Consider the following 13709-nt stretch of genomic DNA (forward strand, 5'->3'; position numbering starts at 1 on the left):
AGACTCTTCCCACGGTTGATGCCGGTGGTGTGGCTGCTGGGAAGGAAGCCCAGCGAGTTGGGCCGAGCAGCGGGTTGGGCCTGGATGTGGCCCGAGGCCAGCGGATGCCCCACTTGTATTTCCCTCTCCCAGCCAAGGCTGCTGTGACAACCGTGCTGGCAGGACGGACGAAGGCAAGGGAAATGGGAGCTGTCCCAATTGATCCTCAGTAAGCGGCACAGGGTAAACTAAAGGTGGAAGTTAGGCAAGGATTAGTGGAGGACTCAGGAGGGAGCGACGGAGCAGCGTGTGAAGTGTTACTGATGGAGACGCACACGGGGCTGTGGGAGCCCCGAGTCTAACTGCCTGGGGACCCGGGGAGAAGCTTCACTGAGGAGGGACATCTGAGCTGGAGTTGAAATGTGGAGACTGTGAGGAGGGACATGCCAGGCAGCACATGCACACGTGCCCCCCAGGTTGAGTGCGTGCCCCATCCAGGCCCCTTCGGAGGGAGAGCCTGCCACAAGCAGCTCTTTGATCAGCGATCGCCGAGCTTTGTGCCAGGTGACAGTGAGCTGCTTGTTAAAGTCAAGGCAGTGGGTCTACGGGCAGGGAATTGGGAGATGAGCGTTTCAAGTTGGGAAGCAGCATGTGCACAACCCAAAGGTGTAAAAGACTATGGGTTGCAGGGCAAGGCCACCCAGTGGTTAGGGCACTGGGAGGCATCAGTTCTCTGCGGCTCTGACGGCCCATGGCCCTGTCGGGTGGTCAGAAGCCTTTTTTACTAAATTACAAGATATCAGTTGCATCCTGTGTGGCTGGATTTTCCAAAAGTCACACTTTCCGATACGCGGAGGCATTCCTGTATCAACAAACGCCAATCACCGGGGTTTGTAGGCACAGTCTACACAAGTCCTGACGGCTCCCGTCAAGACACATACCAGAAGGTCTCGATAAGAGCCGTGGCCGCCTGGGTGCGAGGAGACAGAACGGCAACAACAAGCACCGCCACTGCCTGAGCATCACTGTAGGTCAGCACCAGGCCCGAGGCCTCAGGGGCGTCAGCTTGTGGAGCCCCCAAACTGCCAGGAAGCAGGGACTGTCACTCCCACTCTGCAGGCGAGGAAGGTGAAGCTGGGCATGACTCAGGAACCGGTCCAAGGTCACTCGGCTACCTAAGTGGCAAAGCTGGGATTCAGGTTCACCCGACTCCAAACCCAGCTCTTTCATCTGCCCAGACTGAGGAAGGGGAGTCCCAGCCACACTCAATCTTTGCTAAGATGGCATGAAGAGACTCTGTGAACCTGGCGTGGGCACTGGCGAGGCCTCGACCTCAAGGCTCCCTGACCCAGTGGTGAAGTCAGGTGGCAGAGAAGCCCCTCTCCACTTCCCCTGACCAACTGCACCCCAGCACCAAGCAATGATTGTCTGAGTGGGCTGGACCACTTCTGCCCCAGCTATAAAGCACTCTACTTCCTGAAATCCACGCCAGCCTCAGGAAAGGCTGAAAGCGAGCCAGTAATTAGGCCCAGCCATGGCCTGGAAAGAAAATGAACAGCCTAGCCCAGCCGGTGCAGCTCAGTGGTTGAGCATTGACCTATGAACCAGGAGGTTACAGTTCGATTCTTGGTCAGGGCACATGCCTGGGTTGTAGGCTTGATCCCCAGTATAGGGTGTGCAGGAGGCAGCTGGTTGATGATTCTCTCATCATTGATGTTTCTCTCTCTCTCTCCCTCTCTCTGAAATCAATAAACACACACACACACGTGTGTGTGTACGTGTGTGTGTATATATATATATATATATTTTTTAATATATTTTTATTGATTTTTTACAGAGAGGAAGGGAGAGAGATAGAGAGTTAGAAACATCGATGAGAGAGAAACATCGATCAGCTGCCTCCCGCACATCTCCTACTGGAGATGTGCCCGCAACCCAGGTACATGCCCTTGACCGGAATCGAACCTGGGACCTTTCAGTCCGCAAGCCGACGCTCTATCCACTGAGCCAAACCGGTTTCGGCAATATTTTTTTTTTTTAAAGAAAGAAAATGAACAGCCTCCTGCTGGAGGGAACACAATGGCTGGGGCCTTGTAACCTGGGTTCCCATCCTACTCTCTTTGCATCCAACTCCCAAGTCCTGCCTGAAAAGGGATCAAGGCTGGATAGCGACGAGACCTGCTGCTCACCCAGGTCAGCCTGGGGATCCAGATGCAGGGCAGAGAATGGCCGGTCCTGCCTTTCTCCCTTCAGCAAACACTCCTCCAGGGAGCTCCTGAGTGAGTACCAGACAGAGGGGGATGGAGCCAGGCTCTCCTGAACCTGCACCCTATATGCAGCTCTCCTTGGCCAGACTGCAGCCCCTGAACTCTTAGCTTCCTCCCAGTAATTTGAGTGGCAGCAAAGGAACGCATCTCCATGAGGGTGAGTGTCTTTGTCGGAGCTCACTGGAGACAGGGCTGGGTCAGGGGCCAAGTCCCTGGGATGAGCAGTCTTTCCCCGCAGCCGCCAGCACCGGGGGATGGCCTGCTGTGCGCTGCCCTGCTGCCGCTTGTAGTGCTCTTCATCCTGCTCAGGAACGCTAGGCTACAGCAGAACTGGCTACACTATGTTTTCCAAAGGTCACTGCCTCTGAGGAAGGATTCTCTCCGTCAGGAGAAACTAATCCAAGCAGTGCTCATTCTCACTGCATCCTCCCTCAGGTGTAGGGGAGGAGGGGAGACAAGCCCAGCATGGGGGAAGGGACCTGGATTTCAGGGGCACCTGTGCATGCAACAACCTCTGAGCAGAAAGACAAAGGCACAGGTGTGTGGGCAGTGGTTTTAGAGAGGGCACAAAAGGTTCTAAGGACACACACAGAGCTGAACAAAGTCCCGCCCTTAATCCTTCTTGCTTGTCCTGAGGGTGTGCAGGGGGGTGGGGGGGATGGAGGGGATGGGGAATGAGGTGGAGGCAGCCCTTTATCTGGCTGGAACCTCGCTGATCACAGCCACCCATGGACATGTGGGAGCAAGGCCAGTGGGGGACAGCAGTCACCGAACCATCTCTAATCAGGCCCCAGAGAGCTGTTCCTGAGCCCCATGCACATGCCTTGGCCCATTTGGGGGCTCTTGCTCCACTGGGGTATGCTTCTTGGAGCAAGCTCTGCGGCTGGCCTCCAGCCTAGACACTCTTTCTTCAGGGGCTGAGCAAGAGTGCAAGGTGTCCTTTTGTTTCTGCCAACCATCTGTTTTCAAACTGTGTTCTCAAGTTGTATGGAAAACTTCCCCAAACTAAGCCCACAGAACACGGAAAGGGAGAATGGGTCAATCCCAACACAAGAGGCACAGAGATGTCACTGGCCAGCTGTCACAGGCCTGCCTTTGTCATGCTGCCCGCGGTCAGGCTTGCATTTTCCCCATCAGGGTCTCCCAAGAGCAGGGGCCGCATTGCCCATTACCCTCCACATCACCCTGGACAATCTCATCTATCCTCTGAGGTTTCCGCAAGGATTATCTCTAACTTTTTCCCTCCAGCCAGACCTCTTTCCTGAGAGATTCGCTGAACTCAGGTTCCCTGGGTGGGGCTGTGGCTTTCCTCTGGCTCCTTCATTTGCCTACGAGTAATTCATGACTCCGTGAATGGAATGGGAGCAGGGAGTAGAAAGCTCAGATGGCAGGAGGCGGCCAAGGACTGGTGTCCTGCCTGCATCTGGGAGAGGTGAGGCTGCAGCCCTGCTTCTCTCCTGTAGCCTGGCTATTTATGTGGGGAGGCACCCTGTATGCAGCTGTGGCCCCCCTACCCCAGCCCCTGGTGCAGACAGCGTAGAGAGAGCGGACCAAGTCCCCAAATGCCAGCATCCTCCTTTCTGCAGCGCTCCTGCCTCACCCTGGAAACTGTGTGAGTGGAGCTCAGACCCGGGCGCTCCCTCACTGAGGAGCCGGTGCAGGGCGGTTCCTGGCCTGGAGCCTCGCACAGACTGGGAGAGGGGCCAGGATCACGTTCTCTGCTTTCCTCAGCTCTCGCTCTTCCCCAGCAGCACAGCTCCCCACGTGGGGATCTTGTACCTGAACCAAGAAAAGCAAAGCTGCTAATCTGACAAGATCAATCTCCAAATACCACAGGAATGCAGCCTGCCTGCCTGCTCCCATCAGAGACTCCGCTCAGCTCTAAGCACATCTGCGGTTCCTACTTCCCATAGTGCCCGGAGCTGTGTCTGCAGGGGAAGAAACTGCCCCCTCCCCCAAGTGTCTGACCTTGCTACTGAGGTCCCATCCTTCCGGGCACAGCTCAGACATCACCTGCACCAGGGAGTTCCCCTGATCAATCTCTTATCACCCCTTCCCGCTAAGGGCCTCCTCTGTCCTCACCTCTTCCAGGGCACAGCTGCCTGGATATGCGTTTGTGTCCATGCACTGCCTCCCATAACCCCAAGTGCAGATGAGGAAAGGGAGGACGGGAAAGGTTAAGCCAACCCAAAGCCTGTGCTCTGATCACCACAGTCCAATGCTTATCACACAATCTATGAAGAAGGACCAGTTTGTTTGGCTTTTTAAATTTCAACTCTGTCACAGAGTGACACTTTCATAAAAGTATAAAAAAATGAATCACTAGAAAAATTAAAACATAAAACTTTATTTTTAAATTATTAGGGTCAACTGATATAAATTTACTTTCTCTAATTGCTATAGATATTCCTAAAACTTTATTATCAATTTCTCAAAAATTAGACCAGCTCACATCACTTTTGATTTCATTGCACACAACAGGCTCCCAACTGACAGATGCCCTGCAGGGGAATTTTCTCAAGGTATGCCCAGTGCTCACCTTCAGGAAAATTAGAGAAAAGACTAGATATAGCTCCTCAGGTCCTGAACTGGGGGCAGGAGAACAGATACACCATCAGGAGCAGTTAGCAGTCTGAGGCCTCCCACTTCGCCAGCAGCAGATGAATTTATAACCAGGAAAAAACCAACAGGTGGGTCTACAGTATCTACCTGTGCAAAAAAGTGTGGGTCCCTAGTCATCTAGGGAAGGAGATTTGTTCAAAGAAAACACAACTTCTGGCCATCCACTGCAGACCCACCTATGAGGGTTGGAACACCGAGGAAAGAGGAAGACGATGGGGTATATAACTGTCAGGTACTCTGGGGCTGCATTCCTTGAATGGTGGGGGAGGCAGAAGAGGGAGGCTGAGACAACAAGTGAAATTAATTTAAAAGCAGAACATGGATCAGTTCCTGGAAGAGGTCAGAACAACTAACACTGAGGAACACATGAAAAAAAATTGATGGCCAAGAATTCAAGAGGACACAGATGGCCATTCCTCCCGTTTCAAGTTGAAGTCCAGGCCAAGGACGGGCACTTAGTCTGTCTAGCCCACACAGGGCTGTCAACCCTGAACACTCTGCAGAGAGGCGCTCTCTGCTCTTCCTGGAAAGGCCCAGCACCCAAGGATTTCACTTTAGGGGGTACCTACTGAAAATATTAAAAATATTCTCCAAGCAAAATGGATCTGCATTCCCCTACAGGCTGATGGTCCAGGGCCTGACACAGGACATAAAGTGGGATTGGTGGGTTTGATTCCTGGTTCTGTGCTACTGTGACCTTCGGTAAGTTACAGCTTTTTTTCATCTGTACAGTGGGGCATAACAACACTTACTCCACAGGGTTGTTGAAAAGACTAAATGAGATAATGAATTTACGGTGTTTAGCACAGTGATTGGCACATAGTAAGTGCTCTATAAAACTGTGACATTCTATATACACAGGCTGTCTTTGTTTCCCAATGAAATGGAGGCTCTTGAGAAACCAAGATGGCAGGATAGGTAAACACCTGAAATTGCTGCCTCACACAACCACTTCAAAAATACAACTAAAAGACAAAACGGACATCATCCAGAACCACAGGAAGGCTGGCTGAGTGGAAATTCTGTAACTAGAAGGAAAGAGAAAAGCACACTAAGACTCAGAGGAGGTGCGGAAGTAAAGTGCAGAGCTGGGCCTCATCTGGGCACCTCCAAACCTCAAACACATGAGGAATCTGCAGATCTCTCCATAGCTCCTGCTGGGTAGCCTCAGGCAGAGGCTAAATTAGCACCTCCTTAGAGATCCAAGAGCCAGTATACCCAGTGGTCAGAGTGGGACCATCCAGATTACAACTCCTCATATCCATAAGGGACACACTTAGGGGGCAGACTCAGTGAGCACCAAAGCCCCACTGAAGCAAGTCTTGCTCCATAAGGTGTCTTCAGCACAAAAGTTCTCCCACTGTAGACACAGCTGATTCTCACAGCCAATTGACCTGGAGGTCAATTCCTCCCAGTGATACCTACAACAATCAAGGCTTAACTACAACAAGACTGTGCACAAAGCCCACAAAGGGGTGCACCTAGAGTGTCCACCTCAGGTAATTGGGAAGGCTGAGCCACTGGGCCCTATAGGACACCTAGCACAGAAAGCCACTCCATCAACACAGGGAAGCAGCCAAAATGCAGAGACAAAGAAACAGGTCACAAATGACAGAAATGGAGGAAAGCAAACTATTGGATATAGAGTTCAAAACCACGGTTATAAGGTTTTTCAAGAATTTTCTAGAAACCACCAATAAATTTAGTGAGACCCTCAATAAATCTAGTGAGACCCTCGAGGATATGAAAAAGGACCAACTAGAAATTAAGCATACACTGACTGAAATAAAGAATATTATACAGAGATCCAACAGCAGACTAGAGGATCGCAAGAATCAAGTCAACGATCTGAAATACGAAGAGGCAAAAAACACCTAACCGGAAAAACAAAAACAAGAAAGAATCCAAAAATATGAAGATAGTGTAAAGAGCCTCTGGGACAACTTCAAGTGTACCAACATCCGAATTATAGGGGTGCCAGAAGAAGAGAGAGAGCAAGATATTGAAAACCTATTTGAAGAAATCATGACAGAAAACTTCCCCTACCTGGTGAAAGAAATAGACTTACAAGTCCAGGAAGTGCAGAGAACCCCAAACAAAAGGAATCCAAAGAGGACCACACCAAGACACATCATAATTAAAATGCCAAGAGCAAAAGACAAAGAGAGAATCTTAAAAGCAGCAAGAGAAAAACAGTCAGTTACCTACAAGGGAGTACCCATACGACTATCAGCTGATTTCTCAACAGAAACTTTGCAGGCCAGAAGGGAGTGGCAAGAAATATTCAAAGTGATGAATGCCAAGAACCTACAACCAAGATTACTTTACCCAGCAAAGGTAGCATTCAGGATTGAAGGTCAGATAAAGAGCTGCACAGATAAGAAAAAGCTAAAGGAGTTCATTACCACCAAACCAGTATTATATGAAATGCGGAAAGGTATCCTTTAAGAAGAGGAAGAAGAAGAAAAAGGTAAAGATAAAAATTATGAACAACAAATACATATCTATCAACAAGTGAATCTAAAAAGCAAGTGAATAAATAATCTGATGAGCAGAATAAACTGGTGAATATAATAGAATAAGGGGCATAGAAAGGGAATGGACTGACAATTCTCAGGGGGAAAGGGGTGTGGGGGGTGCAGGAAGAGACTGGAAAAAAATCGTACACCTATGGATGAGGACAGTGGGGGCGGGTAAGAGCAGAGGGTAGGGTGGGAACTGGGTGGAGGGGAGCTATGGGGGGAAAAAAGAGGAACAACTGTAATAATCTGAACAATAAAGATTTAATTTAAAAAAAAAAGAAATGGAGGCTCTTTGTATACAATGTATCTTATACAATGCTTGGGCATCTAGCCCTAAAAAAGTGTCTGGCACACAGTAGGTGCTCAATAAAGATATGTTGAATGAGTCCCAGCCACTGTGGCTCTGCTGGTTGAGTGTCATCCCATGCACCCAGAGATCACTGGCTTAATTCCTGGTCAGGGCAGATGCCCAGCTTATAGGCTTGATCCCCAGTAGAGGGCACACAGGAGGCAGTGGATCAGTGGTTCTCTCCCATTGATGTCTGTCTCTCTCTCTCTCTCTCTCTCTCTCTCCCTCTCTCTCTCTCGTCCTCTCTTTCTCTAAAATCAATAAAAACATATTCAAAAAAAGATATGTTGAATGAATGACATGGTAGCTATTATCACTAGGTTTATAGGAGAGTAGAGTTGATGTGGCAACTTAAGGAATGGGAGAAACTTGAGTATGATTAAATAGTGATATAAAGGAGTCAGTAAAGAGAATGAAGATCTAGGTTTCTGGATCTTCAGGTCCAAGATCCAGGAGAGGCTGAGGAAACCAGAGTATGGGGAAGGGACTGACCTTAGAGAAGAGATATTCTAGAGCAGTGATGGCGAACCTTTTGAGCTCGGCGTGTCAACATTTTGAAAAACCCTAACTTAACTCTGGTGCCGTGTCACATATAGAAATTTTTTGATATTTGCAACCATAGTAAAACAAAGACTTATATTTTTGATATTTATTTTATATATTTAAATGCCATTTAACAAAGAAAAATCAACCAAAAAAATGAGTTCGCGTGTCACCTCTGACACGCATGTCATAGGTTTGCCATCACTGTTCTAGAGGGTAGAAGTGACAGGACTCAGTGACTAATTGGATAGTTTCTTGAGAAAGAAAGGAGAAAGAAAGACTCCCGGATTTTTGGCTCAGGTGACAGAGTGATGGATAGTGGTGTCATTCACTGAAATAGGCAACGTGCTTGGACTGATCTGATTTACTGAAAATTCAATGAGGTGGAGACACTAATGTTGAGATGTTGGAGAGTCATCCAAGTGGAGCTGTCCAGCAGGAAGTTGGGTATTTGAGTCTACAGATCAGGAGAGGTCTGGGCTCAAACAGATTTGGGAGTCATCAGCACACACGTGTTAGCTGAAGCAGTGGAGGGAGAAGGGAGCCATAATGAGCCCTGGCAGACATCAACAGTTAAGGGTGGGCACAAAAGAAGGAGATTGTTTGCAAAAGAGACTGAGAAGGAACAATCAGAGAAGTAGTAGAACTGGAAGGGAGCTTGGTCAAAGACTTTATGAGGAGAGTTTCAAATGCTCAAAATGGAGGAAGAGATCATTACTGTCACATGCTCAGAGATGTCAAAATAAAAAGGATAAGGTCTATCCACTGGATGTGGCAGGTAGTCCTTTTGGTGACCTGGACTAGAGCACTGCAGGGAGGGGAGAGTGGGAGAGGAAGCTAGACTATAGACATGAAGCGTTAGCGGGATGTGAGGAAGCGGAGAAAGCAATTATAGCAAGCCTTCTGCACACGCAGGGGTGGGGCGGGGGCTCAGTTTGCCCCTGGTATGGAAGGACAGTGATTCTGTAGAAGTGGACAGTGCTCTGCTCTCCTCTGTAATTTATGGTACAGGACAAGCTTAGAAGGATGCCTCTCAATCTTAGCTGCGCCCTCCCCGCCTCCCCCTCCCCCAGCGCTGCAGTGATAAAAGTCCCAGGATCCTTTTCTGGAATGGCAGAGAGGGAGGGGTTTTGGAATGTGGGGATACCAGACACCCAGCTACCCTGGCCAGGAGCCCACAAGCTCTCAAAGCCCCCAGGGCAGTGTAATAGGCCTCCTGTACCTTCTCACGCGAGGGTCCTAAAACAGGCAGCTGGGACTCTGTCAATACTCCAGACGTGCTGCCTCCGAGAGCTCAGAAAGGTTTCAAAGGCCATCCTTGTGCTCTGGGGAATTCATCTGGTTTGGACCAGGCAATGACTCCTCAGCAGTGAGAATCACAGACACACACAATCACAGATAAACACCATGCACCCTGTCCGTCCGAGAGCAAAGCGTGTCTTAGGAGAAGTGAGGCTTTCCTTTCGTAGAGCTGTAGCAATTCTACATTGATACCTCATTTGCCACCACCAGGCATCTGGTAGACCTCTGCACTTTGATAACTAGCCAGCCTGCCATGAGAGAGCAGCCGGGAGAGGATGCAGAATGCAGCAGGTAAGCGTGTGGAGTCTGTGGTTAGAGGGCTTGGGTTAAAACTTGGCTTCATCACTTCCTATCGGTGTGCAAATCGCTCGGCTTCTCTACCCCTTATCTCCCCCGATTTAAAAAAGGATTAATAACAATACCCATCTCATATGATTGATGGAAGGATTAAAACAGGAAAAAAATAGGAAAAGGCCTTAGCATAGGACCTGATACATCAATACTGATCCATCACTAGATGTTAGCTATCCTGGTCGCTGCTGCTGGCAGTGCTCCGCAGCATGGCCATGGTCTGGGGTTGGGTTCTGCTTCCGGCTGACGGTGTCTGCCAAGGGCTTTTAGCCTGTGGGTGCCGCAACTGCTCCCAATGCTGAGCGGCCCCTCTGGCCACCATCTAAAAGACACGATACTCAATCTTTCACCAAAGCACAAAAAACGCCACTCAAACACATGTAGCAAAGCACTGCCAGGAAAATGGGTGTGTTGATTAAGGTTTTATGAGTTGTATTTTTTTCTTTAAACCTACAGTGCAAAATGTTTACCTTGACCTATCTGAAATCTTTATTTCTTTCTAAAAAACTTACCTGATTATAAAAAAGTCATTGAGAAGATGACAATTCACTTAGTAAGTGTCTAACAATTATGCTGAAGTGATCTTACATTTATAGCCCCAAGATATATCATCTCAATTCATCCTCTTGACTAATGAGTTAAGTAATGCTCAGACTTTCCAAAGATCACACAGCCTGTTAAGATATGAGAACTTTCTGTCTCCAAATCTCAAGTCTTTCCAATCTACTGTGCATTGGTATGTGTCAAAATAATTATTTTTTTTCTAGTAGCTCTCTCCATGGGAACAGTGTTTTATCAACATTCCTCACACCCTCACTTTCCTGAGGGCAGATATTAATATCCATTCATAAAACAAACAATAAGTGCCTACTATGTGCTAAAGGCTCTGCTAAGTGTTGGCATCCATGAATGTCTCTATTCTAAGAAGTGCAGAACCTACTATGGCAGAAGAAACATCAACAAATTAAAAATACAATAAAGAGCTATGTCTGTAGCACTGGTAATACAGATTGAGAAAAGAGTAACTGGGTGCATGCAAAGGGGTGGAGGTCACAGACGACTTTTCCATTCCATGAGACCAACAGATGAAGGGCCTCAATCCAATGTTTAGAGCAGAGAAGATGCTCAATAAATTTGAGTTCCTTTGGATCTTCTGCCCAAAGATGTATCCAGGCAGGCAAGTTTCAAGAATAAGGAATGAAAGGAGGATCTCCCAACAGAGAGCACAAACATATGAGAGGGAACAAGCCGGCTTCCCAGAGGAGCAGGACTCTGCAGCCTGGACTACACGGCACATCAGCATCCCTTCCATTACCACTGCCTGATCCACTACCTGTGTGCAGGTGTGGGAGTCAGTGACTGGGTGAGCACAAGGAGGAAGGAGGCTTAGGATGGAGTGAGAGTGAAATAAGGTTGGGAAAAAAACAAACAAATAAAAACAAACAAAGAACAAAAACCCCACCTGTGGGACTGATGGTATAATACATGTAATTGGAACCCTGAGAAGGGAGGTGGGACAGAAAAAAATATTTGAAAACAATGTCAAAACTCCCAGATTTGATTTTAAAAATTAAGTATGGATCCATAGATCCAAGGAGAAAAATAAACACAAGCTAGGGTTTGTAAAGAAAACCATAACAAGATCATTATAATCAAATTATTGAAAATCAGTGATAAGAAGAAACACTCAAAAAGCAGCCAAAGGAAAATAAAAACATTATAAACAAAGTAAAAACCTACTAGAATAGCTAAAACTAAAAACACTGATGACACTGATATAGAAAACCTAAAACTCTCATATACTGCTGGCAGGAAAGCAAAATGACGTAGTTAATTTTTAAAAAGTTTGCAATTTCTTATATAAAGTGAAGCATACATCTTGTCCACAAATGTGTATAGTGTCTCTATTTTAAAAGCTAAAAACTGGAATTAACCCAAATGTCTTTTGAGTGCTGAACAGATAAACAGACTATTACATCCATACCAGGGAATACTACTTAGCAACAAAAAGGAACAACGGATCCACACAACACATGGGTGAATCTCAAATGCATTTTAATAAGTGAAAGAGGCAGACTCAAAAGGCTACGTACTGTATGATCCCATTTATATGAAATTCTGGAAATATTATAGGGACAGAAAACTGATTAGTGGTTATCAGGGCCGGCGGCTGGGGGGGCGGGGGGTCAGGGGAAGGTTAAGTGTATAGGAGCACAAGGAAACTTAGGGGGATGCTGACAGAAATGTTCTACTGATGGTTCTGCAACAGGCATGCATTTACCCAATTCACACAACTACACTAAGAAGCCATTTTTACTGCTTGTAAATTACACTTTAACAAACCTTATTTTTACTAAAAGTATGATACATCCCTACAATTATATATTATGAAATCATTTAAAAAATAAGATGGATCCATTTATACTGGTAAAAGGATAATCTCTAACATATACTATTAGGAGTAAAAAGCAAGATACAGAACAATAAATACAGTATGTCCCCATTTATGGTAATACTGACTATCTCTGGGGAAGGGACCTAGAGTGGGAGTACATATCCTTTGGCCTGTTTGAGTTATTTACTTTTTTTAAATCGCATGCTCACATTACTTTCAATTAGAAAAAGTAAAAGAAACTATTTACAGGTCAAGGAAAACTCACAGGTGTCTGGCCCAGAGGACTGAGAAAACACAGGTAAGAATATGGAGCATAGTGCCAGATACTTAAGAGGTGCTCAGTAAATAGCTGGGGGAAGCAAAATATTTGGAATCAATTCAGAGGCAAATCCAGGACAATCTCAACACCAGATTTTCAGCCAGAAGGGCCCCTGTTTTACACAAGTAGCTGAGTTTGCATCGCTCAGTTAGAAAAAGAAAAGGAGCATAAAACCCACATACCCTGGATTTATGCTTGGGCAGGCTTTATGTTTCTCAGCGCCCTTGTGCAGCACACTCTGTGCCCTAACCGCAGCCTTCCGAGGGATGGGGTGCAAGCCCTTTCCCCAGGGAGTGCAGCCCACCCCAGGGCTGCTCCGGTGGCCCAAGAGCTATTCATATGCCCGGAGGGTCCTGAGCAGCCTTTCCCCGGCCCCCCAGGTCAGACACTCCCATAATTTTCTGACAGTCTCCCTGCGCTCCAGGCTGCAGACAAGACAATCTCTGCACGGTCAGGCCCAGCTCCACACGAAGGCTTCAGTGAAAGAAAACCCGAAAGGAAAAGGCAGGTAAGTAACCAAGGCCCTCGGCAGCATTTGGTAAAAGGAGCTCCCAGGGTTTGGCACAGCTTTGTTCAGCAAGCCTGTTATCAAGGGAATCAGCAATCCAGAATGCAAAGTGGACAAGGAGAGATGGTGTCAAAATAGCCAGCCTCAGAGACTCCTCTTTGATCCCTGCTTTATTTGGCCTTGCCGCTCCTAGCTTCCAAAAATGTTTGACCATTGCCCTGGCTGGTAGGCTCAGTTTGGTTGGGCATCATTCCAGTTCAATTCCTGGTCAGGGCACATGTCTGCCCGGGTTGCCAGCTCAATCCCCAGTAGTGGGGGCATGCAGGAAACAGTCAATCGATGTTTCACTCTCACATTGATGTTTCTCTCTCTCTCTCCCCCACTCCTTTCTTCTCTCTCAGTAAAAAACAACAAAACAAACAAACAAAAAAACCTTTAAAAATTAAAATAAATAAATAAACAGTTTGGCCACTGATACTATGACTAGGCTCTCCTGTACTATGTATGACTGGGCCACTGCCTTGCCTGGCTGCCTCTGGATGCCTGGTTTCC

General features: G+C 47.3%; 1 protein-coding gene across 4 annotated transcripts in view; it reads right to left on the bottom strand.

Annotated features, from left to right (window-relative positions):
• ST3GAL3 (ST3 beta-galactoside alpha-2,3-sialyltransferase 3) overlaps positions 1-13709 on the bottom strand; it is a 182264-nt gene that overhangs the window by 60214 nt on the left and 108341 nt on the right. The gene's annotated exons all lie outside the window — the stretch shown is intronic.

Source organism: Myotis myotis, unplaced genomic scaffold (assembly GCF_014108235.1).
Source record: "Myotis myotis isolate mMyoMyo1 unplaced genomic scaffold, mMyoMyo1.p scaffold_m19_p_2, whole genome shotgun sequence".
In the NCBI taxonomy this organism is placed as follows: domain Eukaryota; kingdom Metazoa; phylum Chordata; class Mammalia; order Chiroptera; family Vespertilionidae; genus Myotis; species Myotis myotis.